Genomic DNA, 23611 nt, shown 5'->3' with positions numbered 1-23611 from the left:
TCTTCTATAGAAGGTCACTACTTTCAAGACCAGGAGATATAGGTGACCTACGTAATACATAGAAACAAACACAGAGAATTAGACAAAATGAAGAGCTAGGAGAGTTTGTCAGAAATGAAAGAATAAGACAAAATCACAGTAAAAGGGCTAACTGAAACAGATATAAGAAATATGTCTGAGAAAGAATTCAAAGTAATGATCATAAAGATACTTGCTGGACTCTCTCTGGACTTGAGAAAAGAGTGGACAGAAAATATTAAAAAACCAGAGTTGAAGAATTCAATAACTGAAAGAAAAAATAAACTAGAGGAAATCAATAGCAGATTGGAGGATGAAGAACGGATCAGTAATTTGTAAGACAAGGTAATTGAAAGCAACCAAACTAAACAGCAAAAAGAAAAAAGAAAAAAAAATGAGGACAGGTTAAGGGAACTTTGCAACATTATCAAGCATAATAACATTTACATTATAGAGATCCCAGAAGAAAAAGAGAAGGAGAAGGGGACAGAAAACCTACTTGAAGAAATAATAGCTGAAAGCTTCCCTAATTTGGGGAAGGAAACAAACATCCAGGTCCAGAAAGCCAATACAGCCCCTAAGAAGATGAATCCAAGGAGGTCCTCACCAAGACACATAATATTTAAAATTACAAAAAGCAATGACAAAGAGAGAAATTTAAAAGAAACAAGAAAATAGTTGCATATAAGGCAAATCCCATAAGGCTATCAGCTGAATTTTCAGCAGAAACTTTACAGGCCAAAAGAGAGTGGCATGATATATTCAAAGTGCTAAAAGTAAAAGCCTTCAACCAAGAATACTTTTTTTTTTTATTAATAATGATTTTTTATTATATTATGGTAGTCACCATACAGTACATCCCCGTCAACCAAGAATACTTTAACCAGGAAGGCTGTCATTCAGAATACATGGACAGATAAAGAGTTTCTCAGACAAACTAAAGGTAAAGGAGTTTATCACCACTAAACCAGCCTTATGAGAAATGTTGAAGGGTATTCTTTAAATGGAAAGAAAAGGCCATAACTAGCAGTAAGAAAATGGGGGGGGGGGCTGGGTAGCTCAGTTGGTTAAATGCCTACCTTCGGCTCTGCTCATGATCTCAGGATCCTGGGATCCAGCTCCACATTGGGTGTTCTGCTCAGTGGGAGCCTGTTTCTCCCTCTCCCTGCTGTTCCCCCTGCTTATACTCCTCTCCCCCCGCCCCGTCAAATAAGTAAATAAATAAATAAAATATTAGGGAAGAAAAAATTTCACAGGTAAAAGCAAACAAATAAAGGTAGTAGATTAATCACTTATAAATCCAGTATGAAGGTTAAAACACAGAAGTAGTAAAATCAATTATATCTACAAAAATTAGGCAAGGGATACAAAAAAAATAAAAAGATATAAAATATGACATCATATAAAATGTGGAGAGGAAAGTAAAAATTCAGCGCTTTTAGGATGTGTTTGGACTTGTGACCATCAACTTAAAATAGAGAACTATACACATAAAATGTTATATATGAACTTAATGGTAACTACACATCAAAAAACCTATAATAGATACACAAAAATAAAGAGAAAGGAATCCAAGCATAACACTAAAGAGAGCCCATCAAACCCCAAGGGAAGAGAGCAAGAAGAAAAGCAAGGACTAGAAAAGAACTACAAAACAACCAGAAGAAAATTGAGAAAATGGTGATAAGTACATAACTATCAATAATTACTTTAAATGTAAATGCACTAAATGCTGCAATCAACAAGATAAAGGGTGATAGAATGGATAAAAAAATGAGACCCATCTATAAGCTGCCTGAAAGAGACTCACTTCTGACACATACAGACTGCAAGTGAAGGGATTAAATATTTACCATGCAAATGGAAGTGAAAAAAAAAAATCCAGGTAGCAATACTTAGATCAGACAAACTAGACTTAAAAAAAAAAAAGACTGTAGCAAAAGGCAAAGAAGGGCAATATGTAATGATAAAGGAATCAATACAAGAAAATATGACAATTATAAATATCTATGCACACAACACAGGAGCACCTAAATACATAAAGCAAATATTAACAGACACAAAGGGAGAAACTGACAGTAATACAATAATAGTAGGGGAATTTAACACCCCACTTAGATCAATGGATAGATCATCCAGACTGAAAGTCAATCAGAAAACAGTGACTTGGAATGACACATAGACTAGATGGATCTAACAGATATATACAGAACATTCCATCCAAAAAAAGAATAGAATGCACATTCTTTTCAAGTGCACATTGAACATTCTCCAGGATAGATCACATATTAGTCACAAAACCAATCTCAATAAATTTAGTAACACTCAAATCATATCAAACATCTTTTTCTACCACCATGGTATGAAACTAGAAATCAATTACAAGGAAAAAGCCAGAAAAATACAAATGCAGGGAGGCTTAACAACATGCTACCAAACAACTAACAGGCCAGTGAAGAAATCAAATAGGAAATCAATAATACATGAATAAAAATGAAAATGAAGACAGAGTGGTCCAAAATCTTTGGGATGAAGCAAAAGCAGTTCTAAGAGGGAATTTTAGGGTGATACAGGCCTACCTCAACAAGAAAAACTTCAAATAAAAACCTAAACTTAAACCTAAAGGAGATAGAAAAAAAGAATAAAGACCAAGATGAATAGAAGGGAGGAAATAAGGATTAGAGTGGAAATAGATGAAAGAGAAACTAGAAAACAATAGATAAGATCAATGAAACCAAGATCTGGTTCTTTGAAAAAATAAATAAAATCAATAAACCTTCAGCCAGACCTACCAAGAAAAAAAGAGAGGACTCAAATAAAAAATGGAGAAACAACAGCCATCACCACAGAAATACAAAGAATTAGAAAAGAATACTATGAAAAATTATATGCCAACAAAAAATTCTAACAAACATTGAAGAAAAGTTAATACTTATTTTCTCTAACTATTCCAAAAAAATAGAAGGAAAACTTTCAAATGAGTTCTACAAGCCCAGCATTACCCTGATATCAAAACCAGTCAAAGACACTATAAGAAAGGAAAACTACAGGTAAAAATCCCTGATAAGGACAGAAGCAAAAATCCTCAATGAAATATTAGCAAATCAAATTCAATGATACATTAAAAATATCATTCAGCATGATCAAGTGGGATTTATTCCAGGGATGCAAGGGTGCTTCACTATTCTTAGCTCAATCACTGTGATATATCACATCAGTAAGAAAAAGGATAAAAAGCATACGATCATCTCAATAGATGCAGAGAAAGCATTTGACAAAATGCAATACTCATTTATGATAAAAACTCTCAACATAGTGGGTTTAGAGGGAATATGCCTCAATATAATAAAACCACAGCTGACATCATACTCAATGGTGAAAAACTGAAAGCTCTTCCTCTAAGATCAGGAGCAAGAAAAGGATATCCACTCTCACCAATTTTATTCAGTATAATACTGGAAGTCCTAGCTGCAGCAATCAGACAAGAAAAAAAAAAGGCATTGAAATTGGTAAGGAAGATGTAAAACTATCAGATGACATGATACTATACTAAGAAAACCCTAAAGACTTCATCAAAAAACTATTAGAACTGATGAATGAATTCAGTAGAGTTGCAGGGTATAAATTAATATACAGAAATCTATTGTACTTTTTTTTTTTTTTATGTAGGCTCCATGCCCAAGGCAGGGCTGTAACTCATGATTCTGAGATCAAGACCTGACCTGAGATCAAGAGTTGGAAGCTTAACCAACTGAGCCACCTGGGCACCCCAGTACTTCTATCCACTAATAACAAAGTAGCAGAAAGAGAAATTAAGAAAACAATCCCATTAATAATTGCACCAAAAATAAAATGCCTCAGAATAAATTTAACCTACGGAGTGAAAAACTTATACTCTGAAAACTAGAAAACATTGATGATAGAAACTGAAGACAACAGGGGCGCCTGGGTGGCACAGCGGTTAAAGGTCTGCCTTCAGCTCAGGGCGTGATCCCGGCGTTATGGGATCGAGTCCCACATCGGGCTCCTCTGCTGGGAGCCTGCTCTTTCTCTCCCACTCCCCCTGCTTGTGTTCCCTCTCTTGCTGGCTGTCTCTATCTCTGTCAAACAAATAAATAAATCTTTAAAAAAAAAAAGAAACTGAAGACAACAAAAATAAATGCAAAGATAATCCACATTCATGGGTTGGTTTAATGCTGTTAAAATGTCCACACTACCCTAAGCAATCTACAGATTCAATATAATCCCTATGAAAATACCAATAGTATTTTTCACAGAACTAGAACAAATAATCCCAAATTTTGTATGGATCCACAAAAGACCCCATTAGCCAAAGCAATATTGAGAAAGAAAAACAAAGCTGTAGATATCACAATCCCAGGTTTTAAGATATACTAAAATTTGTAGTAATCAAAACAGTATAGGACTGGGACAAAATAGACATAAAGATCAGTGGAACAGGATAGACTCCAGAAATAAACCCATACCTATATGGTCAATTCATCTATGACAAAGAAGAATATATAATGGAGAAAAGACAGTCTCTTCAATAAATGGTGTTGGGGAAAATGGACATCTAAGTAAAAGAAGGAAAATGGACTGTTTTCTAATTCCATACACAAAAATAAATTTAGAATGGACTAAAGACCTAAATGTGAGACCTGAAACCACACAACTCCTAAAAATAAAACAAAGGCAGTAATTGCTTGAACATCAACCTTAACAACATATTTATGAATATACCTCCTAGGCAAGGAAGAGAAAAGCAGAAATAAACTACTGGGACTACACGAATAAAAAGCTTTTGCAAAGCAAAGGGAATGATCAACAAAATGAAAAGGAAACCTACTGCATGAGGATGATATCTGAATTGATATACCTGATAAGGGGTTAATACCCAAAATATATAAAGAATGTATTCATGTCAACACCAAAAAACCCAATTAATCCAATTAAAAAATGGGCAGAGGACCTGAAAAGACATTTTTCTAAAGAATACCTACAGATGGGCAACAAACATATGAAAAGATGCTCAGCATCACTCCTCAAGGAAATGCAAATCAAAACCACTGTAAGATGTCACCTCACACCAGTCAGAATAGCTAGTGTTAAATAAACTTAGTATAACACGATGTATCCTGTATGTATTGCATATCCTATGTACTTAGATGAAAGCCTGTGTTTCCTTCGAAAATTTTTAAGGCTTGTAAGAGTCTGCTAGACTTCCTGAAAGTTATTAAGACTTCCTGTATTCCAGGGTTCAGAACTCTTATTTAGTACCCTTACAGTTTCAAGTGACAAAACTCAACTAAAGCAAACACAAAAAATTTATTGTCTCACATAATCAATCTACAGCAAATACAGGTGTGGAATTAGACTTAAAGATGATAGGATTTGGGGACTCAACCCAATTAGGTTTATTTTTCTATCTCTTGTCTATGATTCTTTCTGCATATCAGACCTTATTTTTCCTGCTTCAGAAGAATTTTCTTCATGATTGGAAACATGGCTCTAGACAACTTCAGACTACACAACTTCCTTCTGTATGACTCAAAAAGCAATACCACAATTCCGACAAACTCCAATTAGATACTGCTAACAAGTCCTTTGGTTCAGCTTGAATTACCCATTTGGTGTGGCAACAAATGGCCTCAAAGATGGAGCAGTATGTTGGGCTCAGTACGAATCAGGAACCCATCCCATTTTTAGCTAGGGAAGTGGTATAGTAATGGCAGTCCCCACTAGAAACACATGGATGGAGTGGGGAAGGAGACATGCCACAAAAGAATGGGATATTGCTATTAGGATAATGTAAGGAGAGGCAAGATGCTACTTTAAGAAAATAGCTGCTATATACTGTAACATGCAAACATTTTTAGACACTAGGATTTTGTTGGGTGCCTTTTTCTTTTTTTAAAGGAAGGTTTAGGGGCAAAAGGTAGTATATTGAATGGAATCCACTTTCCCTTTAGACTTAGACATCTGGCTTCATCAGCTATGCAAGATGTGGAAATAGAAGCATTTTGAATTCTATAGTTAACTCTACCATTCCCACAGAGGTAGAAGATATGGCCAGTTCATCAAGAAATACTTAAGACAAAGACATAACAACATATTTCAGATAAACTATACAAACCATTATATAATCATAAGCTACTCCTTTCTAGAAATAATTCTCAATTTAATGTCAATATTTTGCATTTAAAGAGTGTCACCAGACCTTATAATGCTTCAACAGGGTTTAGTTTTTCATAGAGGCTCATATCGCCCAAAGAATGCCAACCTACAGGTCAAAGAATATGTGACTTTGAAGACCGAACTCTCAATTTTAAATTCCTCTTTAATTCATGTTAGGTTACACCATAATACAAGAAGAGAGAAAGGCTGCGTATGTTGTCAAACTTAATGGCAAAAGTTACATAGATTGGCTAATTAAATAATAAGTGGATTCTAACTTATATCGAGGTGAATGTCAGAATTCATCAGTGTGAGTGTTATTTGACAGGGGTGATAAATCTTGTTCTCTGGGGTTGATATTTTTCAATACCCTTGTGTATCCTAGAGCATTTCAAATATGCTGGGAGGGCTGGATTAGTAGCAGCGTGATTTACTGATACCTTTAGGGGGGCCACTCTAATTAGCACATATCTGCGATCTTTAAATAGCTTAAACTGGATTCATGCAAAGTAAAAAGAGATAAGGAAGATAACAGTGTGTGATTATATTCATAAAGAAACTACATATACAAGGAGAGGCTGATGGAGGCTTGAGTGGGGTAAGAAAACAAAACCGTTATATTAAGAGAGTTTCCAAGAATGAAGAAGAAAATTGAGACAAACTATTTTCAGGGCTTGCAATTCATTTCAAAACTACAATGAAGTCAACTTCAACGAGTCAATGTGAACATTTTAGAGTAAATGATTGATTTGTATCTTAAATGGTACAAAGAAGTGAATGTACAGAGGTATTTTATATTCATGGGTTTCTTCTGATCACTCTTTTGGTTCTTTTCCTCCATATTTTCTGCCTATCATCACCTCTACTTTCCCCCAGATCCCACTGCCTGAATCTTTTGTAGAACTGGCAGACCTCACACTAGCCTACAAAAAATATTATAGGCTCATTTATTCTCATTGCAAAAATATAGCAATTTAAGAGAATAAATTTGTGTTACTAGTATTGGGACCACTCCACCCATGTAGCTGTGGTTTCTATGAAGTCACAGGGATAATCTAGTAAAGACTAACTAGTGTGATTACAGAACTGAAAAACACTTACAAGCCTCACTATGCATAATGGGATCATGATAAAGATGATGCAATATATCAAGCTAAGCTCTTAGTTTTGTAAAACTTTATATATGCTCTTTCCCCACTGAAACAGTTTTCACCTTGCCACTCAATTTAGCTTTTTTCTCATCAGCTAGGATGGAGGAGGAAGCCTGCAAATGAGAACTTCACTTCCAATTTGGAGGTGATTCTCTTTAGTAGCCCCATCTTTTGAAGACCTGCAGATTGTGACCTCTGATAGTTCCAGCCAAACCATAATTAAAGATACCATTCAGGTCATAAATGTTTTTCCTAATACCCAGCACCAATAAATAAGTGGAACACAAAGGATATACTGATAGCAGATATGTTGAATCATAAACAACATAGGTTGCTAATGAGAATGGAGGGTGTTTAAAGATCAATAGTAACTGTCATATAAAACATTATTTGTAGATTAAAGAGCAAAGGCTGGGCGCCTGGGTAGCGCAGTCGTTAAAGCGTCTGCCTTCCGCTCAGGGCGTGATCCTGGCGATCCGGGATCGAGTCCCACATCAGGCTCTTCCGCTATGAGCCTGCTTCTTCCTCTCCCACTCCCCCTGCTGTGTTCCCTCTCTCGCTGGCTGTCTCTCTGTCACATAAATAAATAAAATCTTTAAAAAAAAAAAAAAGAGCAAAGGCTTGAGGGCATTATTTTAGAGTATGAGAATGGAAAGAAATTCAGGCCAGAGTAAAAAAAGAGATATGGGTTATCCATTGTAACATCTTTGCCTGTGGCCTGGGCACGCAAGATTGTTCACCTCAATTCAATTTGTATAGACCCAATTTTAAAGTCTTTTCAGTAACCACCCAGGACCAAGGCTTAGATTTTTTTGGTTTGTTATTCAGTATTTGTTGAACTCTACTTTGGAGATGACTAAAATATACCTTAACTTTCCTAAGTTATTGAAGAGCAATAAAGTGGAGCAGAAAGAAGATTTTCTCATCAATTTTATCAATAAAAGCAGAAGCAGCAGTGGCACCAATAAATTTTTTGTGTTAGGCACTGAGGATGAAGAAAAGCTTTCAGGTCAACCTCTTAATGGACTTATGGTTAATTGCTAAAAAGCTCTTATAAAAAGAAGTATTTTAATAAATTAGATGCAAAACAAAAAAATTACTGTCTACTTACGAATGGTACTTTTTCACTTTTATGTTACTAAGGTCTCAAATACTTTTAATCATTTAGAAATACCTAAGTGTTTCTTTGAAAAATAAAACAAGTTTCTATATATAGCTCAACCCAGCTGGTTCATGGGCTCTTAACTTTTTAAAATTGGAATCTATTAATTAGAAAACAACTAAAAGTCCTTTCACTTTAAAGGCTATATCTATTATGAGTTTAAGTCACTAGCATACTAATTTCTTGCCAGTTACTGAAAAGAAGAAATATATACTTAAAAATACCTAAACAAAATTGAAGGAACGATGTGGATATCTGTAAGAAATGAGTTTATTATTCTGGGCATGGAATGCTAGTATAATTACGACTATACCTATGTGGAAGTTCAATTTAAAGTTATACAAAGCAACAGGATCTTAAAAAATTCTGTAAGATATATGTAGTATAGAAAGTAGCCTTCAAAAGAAGACATGTACTATGATCTCAGTTGGTGGGTTCTATGTAAATATTTATGAAGAGATATAGACTGAAATGTAAAGGTAGTGGTAGCCTTATGAACATTATAAATTCTTTATAATTTTTTGTTTTCTGAAATTCCCAGTGAAAATAAATACTAAATTTATGTTATTAAAAATACAGTTGTTCATGTATTGTAAGTCCGTGTGAACTGATTAGCTGATACATGACTTAGGGAAACTGTGGATGAAATCTGAACTCTGTGCAGTAGGCTACCCTATGTTCATTGTGAAATGTGGCACTGGTAGTGCACTGGGATTTTCAGCCAAAGTTGCATTTCCAAGTGCAATTTGGTATATATTACTTAATTGTGTCATTAATGAAGAAAAATAGCAAGTAGATTTATAGAGTGATATCATTACAATTTAAGTATCAGCAAGCAATTCACTAGGAACTAAAATCAATTTTTTAAAGGCTGTTAAGTACATGTAGGTGATGACATAGTTGGTTATAACTGGGAGTGCCTTCTTATTTTAAAATTTAGAATCAGAATTTGAACGTTATAAAACTATACAAGCAAAATTTCCCACTTATTTCTTATCATGGGTTACTCGTGTAATTATAGAATTGTTTTATTTCTCTTCTTTGTCAAAAGATGAACATTGTAGGGGTGCCTGGGTGGCTCAGTCACTTAAGCATCTGCTTTCAGCTCAGGCCCTGGTCTCAGGGTCTCTGGGTCCTGGAATCGAGCCCCGCGATGGGCTCCCTACTTGGTAGGGAGTCTACTTCTCCCTCAGCCCACCCTCTGCTCAGGCTCTCTCTCACTCTCTTATCTGCACTCTCTCTCGTGAATAAATAAATAAAACTTTTTTAAAAAGATGAGCATCCTAGAAAAATAAAAACAAGTATTTGAAAACTCTAATAAGACACTTCAACAAAGTACAAATTAAAAAAAAAAAATATTACTCCCTGTAGCAACTTTCTAAGTTGTTATTACTCATCTATCTTTAGCTGGTGAAACATTAAGTAAAGGTGACAAATGTGTGGCTTTTAAAAAAAAAAAGATTTTATTTATTTGAGAGAGAGAGAGCATGAGCGGAGGGGCAGAGAGAGAGGAGAAGCAGTCTCCCCGCTGAGCAGGGAGCCCAATGCGGGGCTTGATCCCAGGACCCTGACATCATGACCTGAGCTGAGGGCAGACACTTAACCGACTGAGCTACTGAGGTGCCCCAAATGTGCGACTTCAGAGTTCTTGTAAGCAAAAGGGTAAAACTGTTATGCGTTTAACACATATTTGCAAGCATGATTTGAGATAATTCCAAAATTATTGTTCTCATGGAGTATAATGAATTATGAGGAATATGTCTTCTATATTTTGATGTGGTTGATCAATAAAATGTAGGTTATAGCAGGGAGAGTTGGGACATTAACTCACTGTTTTTAATTAAAAACTAGAAAACTAAAGAGAAACATTTTTAGTGAAAAATGTCCTTTGCAATAGATTTTTTTTTTGAAGTGTGTGCAGTATGTTTTCTAACCACTTTAAAAATAGCTTGGGGAGAGGGGTCTTGTAACAAATGATTTATTGTTAGTTACTGAAAAATAAATGCCGTTTGAGAATCATTTGACTTATTACAAAGGTTAGTAAGATCACAAGACAATACATATTTAAGTTATAGTAATTAGTTCTGATAACTTTGGATAAATTTTTCTGACTAATGTTTATTCTGAAGTTTCACTTGAATTATTTTTTGTGGCTTTTTTTATTTTCAGAAGATAAAGAGGTGAAGCTTTGCATTCTGCATGGAGAAAATATGCTGGGGATATTCTGCACTTCCCAATTCTGTTTTCGGAATTGGTCTTCCAAAATGTAGTATGCTTCTTTGCTCATGGGTTGAAAGAAATAATTTGACTACAGCAAAGAAACCCCAAATCATTGTTTTTCTGGAGCAAATGATACTAATGTCATTTTATGAAGTGTGATGATTATATTATTTATATACGGTGAGATAAATACTTGAAAAGTTATCTACATATGAAATTTCTGTATGTTGATTATATTTCCCATCTAAAATTCTAAGATGCATTCCAATATAGAAAGAATGGCTGCATGACATAACAAAACAGTCCTTCAGAGATAAGAAAAATATTACCAAAATATACATTTTTTTAAATGATGGGAAATTGGTACCTAAAACACATGACTACTGCCCTATATTCTTAACTCCAGTTCAGATAACCTCCTTTTCTGAGTCAGCAGCCACTAGGTTGGTAGAGGTGTGGAGAAATGGGGCCATAGATGATTCAAGCTCTTTCAGGTCTGGATGAAGAGGGTTGTGCTAAAATTCTCCTGCCTGGAATGGACAATAGCTTGTAGACCATTTGAAAAGAGCACCAAAGTAATAATCAGATAAAATATTTAGACTAATTTTCACATATGGAGATCCATGTGACTGTCTCCAGAATGTATACTGACTTACTTGAGAAGCTACAGGGAAATATATTTTTTTAAGATTTTATTTATTTGACAGAGAGAGAGAGAGATAGCACAAGCAGGGGAGTGGCAGGCAAAGAGAGAAGCAGACTCCCCACTGAGCAGGGAGCCCTATGTGGGGCTTGATCCCAAGACCCTGGGATCATGACCTGAGCTGAAGGCAGACACTTAACCAGCTGAGCCACCCAGGTGCTCCAAGAAATTACAGGGAAATCTGATCAGGTAGGTTGGCTGAGTTCTCTCTCCTCTGTAAACAGAATGGCTGGTAGACTCATCTTGGCAGTTGAGGGGTCTAGGAGCAGAGAGACTTTCTTCCACTGTCAGATAGGGCCCTGGTGACTTGCTGGCAGCTCTGCAGCTAGCCCACAACACCACTTTTGTTACTGTCACTTCCTAAGGTACCCCAGTGGCTGTCTGAACTCCAGTGAGTAGTCAAAGAAAAGTATCAACTTATTTGGAGGATCCAAAAACCATAGAGAGAAAGAACTTAAGAAAGAAAGACAACTGTTGTAAGAAACAAATGAAAGCTTAAATTTAAAATATAAACAAAGATCAATAACCTTACTTTACACCTTAAGGAAGTAGGAAAAAAAGAGTAAATGAAAACAAAAACAAGAAGGGAATTTCCTCAACACAATGAAGAGCATTTATAGAAAACCCACAGCTCACATCATACTTAATAGTGAAAGAATGAAAGCTTTTTCTCTAAGAACAGGAACAAGACAAGGATACCTACTTTTACCACTGCTATTAAACCTTGCCCTAGAAGTTCTAGCCAGATCAATTAGGCAAGAACAAGAAACAAAGGCAGCTAAATTGGAAAGAAATAAGTAAAACTCTATTTCTAGTTGAAATGATCCTATATATAGAAAATACCAAAAATCCACATACAAAAAAGGCTACTAGAGATAATAAGTTTAGCAATGTTTCTGTTAAGCAAACACTTACAATAGCATCCAATGGAATAAAATACCTTGGAAAGATACATCTGGATCTCTACAAATGAACATCTCCAGCGCTGAGTATTGAGGTACGAAGCAGGAAGCCCTGAATCTGCGCACAGATATTGGAAGATAAACGGAAGGAGGAGGGAGCCGCAGCGTTCGGGTGCTGGGAAGGAGTAGCCACATGCACTGGGGAGCAGGTAGACTCATGGACCAGCATCTGGGAGAAAGCAGACTGAGACCGTGAGCCCGGGAACGCGTGCGACCAGACCGAAAACTGGCGCTCCGGAGTGCGTGTGAACCACACTGAAACAGAGAGCTCGGGAGCACGCGTGAGAACTGGGGTGCCTGGCAGTGTTAGAAGCACTAAGATCAGAAATGTGCGGGCCCTGGGAGTGAGGGCTGGGAGAGTGGCTGTGGGGCGCACAACCCGGGACGCTGTGGGGTTTTTAGCAGCACCAACAGAAACAGAGTTAAAGAGGCCAAAAGAGCTCAGTGGAGAGCGGACTGCGATCTCTCTGTTCTGAGACAGAGGCTAGGATATAGCCACTGCCGCTCTGACTCTCAGAAGAGTCACAGCAAACCGCCAGGGAAAGCCGCCAGAGAACAAAAGCCCGGAAATACCAGCTCACATGCGCCCATTCCCATCCCCCCTTGCAGGGGACAGGACAATTCTACCCAAACAGGGTTGCCTGAGTATCAGCATGGCAGGCCCCTCCCCCAGAAGGCAGGCTGAAAAATCAAGAAGCCCACATCCCTAAGATCCCTATAAAACAAGTGCACACTGCCTGGGTCCTGGTCAATAACTTGGGCTCTGTGCATCCTGGCAACCTCTCTTCACCAGAATGACAGAAGGAGAAATCCCCCCCCCCCAGCAAAGAAAAGATAATGCGTCTGTGGCCTCTGTCACAGAACTGAGGGATATGGATATAACCAAATTGTCAGAAATGGAGTTCAGAGTAACAATGGTCAAGATGATGTGTAGACTTGAAAAAAATATTAGCAAAAACATTAATGAGAATATAGAATCTCTAAGGGTGGAAATGAAAGCGAGTCTGGCAGAAATTAAAAATGCTATGAATCAAATGCAGTCTAAACTAGATGCTCTGATGGCCAGGGTAAATGAGGCAGAAGAACGAATTAGTGAATTGGAGGATGGGATGGTAGAAGAGAAAGTTAAAACAGAAATTTGGCTCAAAAAATCCAATCTCAAGAATGTAGATTACAGGAGACTACGGACTCAATGAAATGTTCCAATGTCAGAATCATCAGCATCCCCTAGGGGGTGGAGAAAGAGAGAGGTCTAGAAGAGATATTGAACAAATTATAGCTGAAAACTTCCCTAATCTAGCAAAGGAAACAAGCATTCGTGTCCAAGAGGCAGAGAGGGCCCCTCCCAAGGTCAACCACGACAAACCTATGGCATGTCACATCACAGTGCAATTCGCAAATATTAGATCCAAGCATACAGTATTGAAAGCAGCCAGAGTGAAGAAATTTCTCACGTACAGAGGCAAAAATAACAGAATAACGTCAGACCTGTCTAAACAGACCTGGAATGAGAGGAAGGGTTGGCAGGATATTTTTTAAGCTCTATCCGAGAAAAACATGCAGCCAAGGATCCTTTATCCAGCAAGGCTGTCATTCAGAATTGATGGAGAGATAAGGACCTTCCAGGATCAGCAGAAACTGACCAAATTCGTAACCACGAAACAAGCCCTACATGAGATATGTAGGGGGGGTTCTATAAAAGTAAAAAAGGCTCCAAGAGTGATACAGAACAAAAGTTTACAATCTATAGAAACAAAGACTTTACAGGCAACATGACATCATTAAAATCATATCTGTCAATAATCACTCTCATGTGACTGGCCTAAATGAGCCGATAAAATGCCACAGGCTTGCAGATTGGATAAAAAGACATAACCCATTCATTTGCTGTCTACAAGAGACTCATCTTGAACCTAAAGATACATTCAGACTGAAAGTAAAGGGATGGAATACCATCTTTCATGCCAATGGACCTCAAAAGAAAGCTGGGGTAGCAATTCTCATACCTGACAGACTCGATTTTAAACTAAAGACTATAGTTAGAGATACAGAAGGGCACTATATTATTCTTAAAGGATGTATCTAACAAGTGGATATGACAATTATAAATATCTATGCCCCCAATAGGGGAGCAGCAAGATACACAAGCCAACTCTTAACCAGAATAAAGAGACAATTAGATAAAAATATGTTAATAGTAGGGGACCTCAACACTCCACTATCAGCAATAGACAGATCACCTAAGCAGAAAATCAACAAAGAAACAAGAGCTCTGAATGATTACTAGACCAGATGGACCTCATAGATATATACAGAACACTACACCCCAGAACAACAGAATACTCATTCTTTTCAAATGCACATGGAACTTTCTCCAGAATAGACCATATATTGGGTCACAAAACAGGTCTCAACTGATACCAAAAGACTGAAATTATTCCCTTCATATTCTCAGACCACAACGCTTTGAAACTGGAACTCAATCACAAGGAAAAATTTGGAAGATACTCAAACGCTTGGAAACTAAGAACCATCCTACTCAAGAATGATTGGGTAAACCAGGAAATTAAAAATCAATTTAAACAATTTCTGGAGCCCAATGAGAATGAAAACACAACAGTCCAAAACCTATGGGACACTGCAAAGGTGCTCCTAAGGGGAAAATACATAGCCATCCAAGCCTCATTCAAAAGAATAGAAAAATCTAAAATGCAGTTGTTATATTCTCACCTCAAGAAGCTGGAGCTGGAACAGAAGAACAGGACAAACCCACGGACGAGAAAGCTGTTGATCAAGATTAGAGCAGAGATCAATGAATTAGAAACCAGGAGCACAGTAGAGCAGATCAACAGAACTAGAAGCAGATTCTTTCAAAGAATAAATAAGATTGATAAGCCACTGGCAAGACTTATTCAAAAGAATAGAGAAAGGACCCAAATTAATAAAATTATGAATGAAAGGGGAGAGGTCACAACCAACACCAATGAAATAGGAAGGATCATTAGAAACTCTTATGAACAGCTTTATGCCAATAAATTACACAACCTGGAAGAAATGGATGCTTTCCTGGAAACCTATAAACTACCAAGACTGAAACAGGAAGAAATTGATTATTTAAACAGACTGATTAATTATGAAGAGATTGAAGCAGTGATCAAAAACCTCCCAAAAAAAACAAGAGTCCGGGGCCTGACAGATTCCCCAGGGAATTCTACCAAACATTCAAAGAGGAAATAATAACTATTCTCCTGAAGCTGTTTCAAAAAATAGAAACAGAAGGAAAGCTACCAAACTCGTTCTATGAGGCCAGTATTACCTTGATCTCCGAACCAGGCAAAGACCCCATCAAAAAGGAGAATTACAGACCGATATCCCTGATGAATATGGACGCCAAAATTCTCAACAAGATCCTAGTAATAGGATCCAACAGTACATTAAAAGGATTATCCATCATGACCAAGTAGGATTCATCCCCGGGATGCAAGGGTGGTTCAACATTCGCAATTCGAACAGTGTGATAGATTATATCAACAAGAAAAGAGTCAAGAACCATATGATCCTCTCAATTGATGCAGAAAAAGCATTTGACAAAATACAGCATCCTTTCCTGATTAAAACCCTTCAGAGTGTAGGGATAGAGTGTACATTCCTCAATTTCATAAAAACCATCTATGAAAAGCCTACAGCAAATATCATTCTCAATGGGGAAAAGCTGGAAGCCTTTCCCTTAAGATCAGGAACACGACAAGGATGCCCACTCTCACCATCATTATTCAACATAGTACTAGAAGTCCTAGCAACAGCAATCAGACAACAAAAAGGGATAAAAGGTATCCAAATCAGCAAAGAAGAAGTCAACATGTCTCTCTTCGCAGATGCCATGATACTCTATATGGAAAACCCAAAATCCACCCACAAACTACTAGAAGTTATAGAGCAATTCAGTAATGTGACGGGATACAAAATCAATGCTCAGAAATCAGTTGCATTTCTATACACGAATAATGAGACTGAAGAAAGAGAAATTAGGGAATCCATCCCATTTACAATAGCACCAAAAACCATACGTTACCTTGGAATTAACCAGAGACGTAAAGGACCTATATTCTAGAAACTATAAATCACTCTTGAAAGACATTGAGGAAGACACAAAAAGATGGAAAAATATTCCATGCTCATGGATCGGATGAATTAACATAGTTAAAATGTCCATGCTACCCAGAGCAATCTATACTTTCAATGCTATCCCAATCAAAATACTGAGAACATCTTTCAAAGAACTGGAACAAATAGTCCTTAAATTTGTATGGAACCAGAAAAGGCCCCGAATCGCCAAGGAACGGTTGAAAAGGAAAAAACAAAGCTGGGGGCATCACAATGCCAGATTTCGAGCTGTACTACAAAGCTGTGATCACAAAGACTGCATGGTACTGGCACAAAAACAGACACATAGACCAATGGAACAGAATAGAGAACCCAGAAATGGACCCTCGGCTCTTTGGGCAACTAATCTTTGATAAAGCAGGAAAAAACATCCGGTGGAAAAAAGACAGTCTCTTCAATAAATGGTGTTAGGAAAATTGGACAGCTACATGCAAGAGAATGAAACTTGACCACTCTCTCACACCATACACAAAGATAAACTCCAAATGGATGAAAGACCTCTATGTGAGACAGGAATCCATCAAAATCCTAGAGGAGAACATAGGCAGCAACCTCTTTGACATCGGCCACAGCAACTTTTTTCATGACACATCTCCAAAGGGAAGAGAAACAAAAGATAAAATGAACTTGTGGGACTTCATCAAGATAAAAATCTTCTGCACAGCCAAGGAAACAGTCAGAAAAACTAAGAGGCAGCCCATGGAATGGGAGAAGGTATTTGCAAATGACACTACAGATTAAAGACTGGTATCCAAGATCTACAAAGAACTTCTCAAACTCAATACATGAGAAACAAATAATCAAATAAAAAAAATGGGCAGAAGATATGAACAGACACTTCCAATGAAGACGTACAAACGGCTAACAGGCACATGAAAAAAATGTTCAAAATCATTAGCCATCAGGGAAATTCAAATCAAAACCACCCTGAGATACCACCTTACACCAGTGAGAATGGCAAAAATTGACAAGTAGGAAACAACAAATGTTGGAGAGGATGTGGAGAAAGGGGATCCCTCTTACATTGTTGGTGGGAATGGAAGTTGGTACAGCCACTTTGGAAAACAGTGTGGAGGTCCCTTAAAAAGTTAAAAATTGAGCTACCCTATGTTCCAGCAATTGCACTACTGGGTATTTACCCCAAGGATATAGACGTAGTGAAGAGAAGGGCCATATGCACCCCAATGTTCATAGCAGCATTGTCCATAATAGCTAAATTGTGGAAGGAGCTGAGATGCCCTTCAACAGATGACTGGATTAAGAAGATGTGGTCCATACATACAATGAAATATTACTCAGCCATCAAAAAGAACAATTTCTCAACATTTGCTGCAACATGGACGGGACTGGAGGAGATAACGCTAAAGGAAATAAGTCAAGCAGAGAAAGACAATTATCATATGGTTTCACTCACTTATGGAACATAAGAAGTAGGAAGATTGGTAGGAGAAGAAAGGGAAGAAGAAGAAGGGGGGGTAAACAGAAGGGGGAATGAACCATGACAGACTGTGGACTCTGGGAAACAAACTGAGGGCTTCAGAGGGGAGGGGGGGGTGGAATGGGATAGGCTGGTGATGGGTATTAAGGAGGGCATGTATTTTATGGTGCACTGGGTGTTATACGCAAGTAATGAATCATGGAACTTTACATCAAAAACTAGGGATATACTGTATGGTGACTAACATGAAATAATAAAAAATTATTTTAAAAAAATACCTTGGAAAAAGGTGGTAAAAGATTTATACACTGAAAACTATAAAACATTGCTGAAAGAAATTTAAGTAGAACTAAATAAGTGGAAAGATATCTGGTCATGAATTGGGAGACTTAATACTGTTATAATGTCATTACTATCCAAAGCAATTTACATTTTCAAAATTATCAAAATTCCAAAGGCCCTTTTTGAAGAAATGGAAAAGGGAATCTTCAAATTCATATGGAATTGCAAGGGGTCCCTAAAACGTCAAAACGATCTTGATAAGAAGAACAAAGTTGGAAGACTCACACTTCCTGATTTCAAAACTTGCAATAAAGTTACAGTAAAAACACTATTTTGTCTTCTACTGACAGATATATGTTTATGGAATAGAATTGAGAGTCCAGAAATAAACTCATACAACCATGACCAAATGATTTTCAACAATTATGCCAAGACCATTTAATGGGTAAAGAAAGTCTCAACACATACTGATGGGACTGGCTAGGTAGGGAGCCTGGAAGCTGATGGACATCCCTATGGGCCAGATCAGAGCCCAGTTTTTGGTTGCCTGTGAGGGTCTGCATTTGGCCATAAGTATTGCCATGCCCCAGAGAGCAGGCCCTTAAATAGTGAAAAAAACTCCATGACAGGTCAAGAAAGAGCCTGTGGGGGAAAAGGAAAATGTTTTATATTTTTATAACTTTCATGGCACATTTTTCCCTTTCTGAATGCAGGACCCCACATTTTCATTTTACAGTTGGCCAAATTATGTAGCTGATCTTGGTCACACTAAGGATCTATGATTTTTTATTGTGCCCATAGCATAGACAAATTTCATCTTATTTAGGACTTTGACTTAGCCTGATAAGTCAGGTAATGATTTATTTTCAAGTTTACAGACTTGTAAATATCTTCTATCTTCCTTTTCAGGACAGAGAAAGAGAAACGTTATTTATAGCAAATCTTTTGAATAAACACAAGTATTTTTAGGTTCATTTGATTGTTTCTTCCTTGCAGAAGACTCCTGGTCCATATCAAGTTGTGATTTGTAGTTTCCTAATAACTAAGACTGCACAAAAGTATCAAAGGAGATTTCTGAATCAGATAAAGGAACCATATTAAATCAGGTAAACAGAGAGTCCCGGGACACCCTGAATAACACCCATTTTAGCTTCAGCTATCCTGCCAAAGTGCCATCTGTTTGTACAGTCAGGACACTCTGGCTTGCACCTGCTGTGTGGAGAGCCCAGGGACAACACTAATCTGTGCCCACTTCAGCTTTAGTTGTTCTGCCAGGGCCCCACTATATGGAGAGCCCTCAGACCCCTAAGATCATGTCAACCAGCACTAGCCAGTCAGTGAAAATCTCTAAGCATGCACAATCCACATAGGGGATGACCATACACAAGACCATTTCTTCAAATTTAGGAGAAGTAGCTGTTTCACTCAATCCATAGAAGCAAACACAGAAAGTCAAGCAAAATGTGGAGACAAAGGAATAGGCTCCAAAAGAAAATACAGGACAAAACTTTAGAAAAGGAATTAAATGAAACAAAGAGAAGCAATTTCCTCATGAAGAATTTAAAGTAGTGACATAAAGATGCTCACTGGGCTAGAAAGAGTTGAAGAAATCAGTGAGAACTTCAATAGATACAAAATATAAAAAAGACAGAGTTTAATAAATAATTGGAATTTAAAAACACACTAGACGGAATCAACAGTAGATTAACAGATGCAGAAGAATGTATCAGCAATCTGGAAGAAGGATAATGGAAAGCACTAAGAGTGAACACAAAAAGAGAAAAGAATTTTTAAAAATTAGTGTAGGTTAAGGGATCTCTTGGACATCATGAGAACCAAAAATCACATTATAGGGATGCCAGAAGAAAAAAGAGAGAGAGAAAGGGGCAGAAAATTTACTTGAAGAAATAATAGCTGAACCTAGGGAAGGAAATAGACATCCAGGTTCAAGAAGCGTAGTGAGTGCCAAACAAGATGAATTCAAGGAGGTTTGCACCATGACACATAATAATTAAAATGTGAAAGGGTAAAAATAAAGAGAAAATTTAATATCATCAAGAAAGAAGCAAAATTTATCTACAAGGGAAACCCTATAAAGATATCAGTAAATATTGCAGCAGAAACTTTGCAGACCAGGAGGGAGTGGCACAACACATTCAAAGAGCTGAAAGGAAGAACTGACGACCAAGAATACTCTACCCAGCAAGATTATCATTTAAATTTGAGAGAGAAAGAGTTTCTCAGATAAACAAAAGTTAAAGGAGTTTGTCACCACTAAACCAGCCTTATAAGAAATGTTAAAAAGGACTTCTTTAATTGGAAAAGAAATGGCTATAATTAGACATAAGTAAATTATGAATACAAAAGATGTAAAATATGACAGCATATACAAAATATGAGAGGAGCAAGCAAAAAAAGTTTTTTAAAGAATGTGTCTGAACTTAAATGACTATCAACTTAATACAGATTTTTATGTATTTAGGATGTTGTGAAATGAACTTCATGGTAACCACAAACCCAAACCATATAATGGATACACAAGAAATAAAGAAAAAGAGTGCCAGGTATAACACTACAGAAACTCATTAACCTCAAAGAAATAGAGGAAGAGAAGAAGAAAGGAATAGAGAAATACAACAAAAACAACCAGAGAACAAATAATAAAATGGCAGTAAGCACCAACCTATCAGTAATTACTTTAAATGTAAATGGCCTAAATGCTCCCATCAAAAGACATACTGCAGTGGAATGAATTAAAAAAAATAAGACCCATTTACATGGGCATACAAGAGACTCACCTCAGATCTATAGACACATGCAGATTGAAAGTGAAGGGATGGGGAAATATTTACCATGCAAATGGAAGCAAAAAAATAAAAAAACAAAAAAATAAATAAAAAAGCCAGGGGAACAATATTATACTAGATAAAATAGACTTTAAAACAAAGACTGTTACAAGAGACAATGCCATTACATAATGATAAAGGAATCAAATATCTACACACCCAACAATGGAGCACCTAAATATATAAAGCAAATATTAATAGACATAAAGAGAGAAATTGGTGGTAATGCAATAATAACATTGATGTAAGTGGGGATATTAACACCCCACTTACATACATCAATGGATATATCATTCAGGCAAAAAATCAATAAAGAAACAGTATCTTTGAATGATACATTAGACCGGATGAACATAACAGATAAATACAGAATGTTCTACCCCACAAAACACAATACATGTTATTTTCAAAAGTACCCAGAACATTTTCCAGAATAGTTCATGTCAGACCACAAAACCATGCATATTTTCTGATCACAATGGTATGAAACTAGAAATTAATTATACACACATGCATAAAAAAACCCTGGAAAAATCACAAACACATGGAGGCTAAATACGATACTCCACCAATGGGTCAATGGAGCAATCAAAGAAGAATTTAAAAAAATACATAGAGACAAATGAAAATGAAAACACAATAGTCCAAAATCCTGGGGATGGAGTGAAATCAGTCCTAAGAGGGAAACAAAGAGAGATATGGGACTACCTCAGGAAACAAGAAAAAACTCAAAGAATCTAACCTTACACTTAATGGACATAGAATAAGAAGAACAAACAAAGCTCAAGATAGGCAGAATGAAGGAAATAAAAAAAGATCATATGAAAAATAAATGACATAGAGACAAAAGAAAGAAAAAAAAAAGCAAAAAAGAAAAGAAAAAAAAAATCAATGATACCAATTGCCGGATCTTTGAAAACAAATAAATTATTAAAACAGAGTCAGACTCGTCAAGAAAAAAGGAGAGAGGACCCAATAAATAAAATCAGAAACAAAAGAGAAGTAATAACCAACATCACAGAAATACACAGGATTATAAGAAACTATTATAAAAAGTTAAATGCCAACAAATTGAATAACCTAAAAGAAATGCATAAAGTCCTAGAAACATACAATCTCCCTAAGTTGAATCAGGAATAAAGAAAGTCTGAGCAGACCACTTACTAGTAATGAAATGGAGTTGATAATCAAAAACTACCAAAAAATAAAAGTCCAGGACACTATGGATTCACAGGTGAGTTCTACCAAACTTTTAAAGAGGACTTAATACCTATTCTCCTCAAACTATTCCAAAGAATAGAAGAGGAAGAAAAGCTTCCAAGTACTGTCTATGAGGCCAGCATTACTCTGATACCCAAACCAGACAATGACACTACAAAAAAAATCAAACAGAAAACAACAACAGGCCAATATCTCTGAAGAACAAGGATGCAAAAATCCTCAACAAAATATTAGCAGACTGATTTCAACATTACGTTAAATTTACCACAATCAAATGGGATTTATTCTGGGGATGTAAGAATGGTTCAATATTCACAAATCAATGTGATACAGATCAAGAACTCGAAAGATAAAAATTATAGGATCACCTTAACAGATGCAGAAAAAGCATTTGGCAAAACTCAACATCAATTCACGATAAAAACTCAACAAAGTGAGCTTAGAGGGAACACACTTCAACATAAGAAAGGCCATATATGACAAACACACAGCTAACATCACACTGAATGGTGAAAGGCTGAGAGCTTTTCTTCTCAGATCACGAACAAAACAAGGATATCTGCTCTTGTCACTTTCATTCAAAATAATCCTGGAAGTCCTAGCCACAGAAATCAGACAAGAAAGAGAAATAAGAGGCATCCAAGTAGGTAAAGAAAAAGCTAAACTGCCATTATTCACAGATGGCATGACACTATACATAGAAAATCCTAAAGACTCCACCACCAAAAAAACCCACTAGAAGTAATAAATAAATTCTGTGGAGTTGCAGGATACCAACATTAAAAACGCAGAACTTGGTAGGATTTTCATATACTAATAGTGAAGAAACACAAAGAGAAATTAAGAAAACAACTCCATTTATAGTTTCACCAAAGAGAATAAAATACCTAGGAATACACTTAGCCAAGGAGGGGAAAAACCTGTACCCAGAAAACTATAAAACATTGATGAAAGAAATTGAGGATGATACAAACAAATGGAAAGACATTCCATGTTCATGGGTTGGAAGAATTAGTATTGTTAAAATATCACTATTACCCTAAGCAATCTACATATTCAGTGTAATCCCTATCAATACCAATAGCATTTTTTTTTCACAGAACTAGAACTAATAATCCTAAGATGTGTATGGAACCACAAAAGACATAGCTAAAACAATCTTGAGAAAGGACAAAGCTGGAGGTATCACAATCCCAGATCTCAAGATACACCACAAATCTAGAGTAATCAAAACAGTATGGCACTGGCACGGAAACAGACATATAGG

Source organism: Ursus americanus, chromosome 5, assembly GCF_024610735.1.
Source record: "Ursus americanus isolate L20-20 chromosome 5, mUrsAme1.1.p, whole genome shotgun sequence".
Lineage (NCBI taxonomy): Eukaryota > Metazoa > Chordata > Mammalia > Carnivora > Ursidae > Ursus > Ursus americanus.
This window is presented reverse-complemented; position numbering follows the sequence as displayed.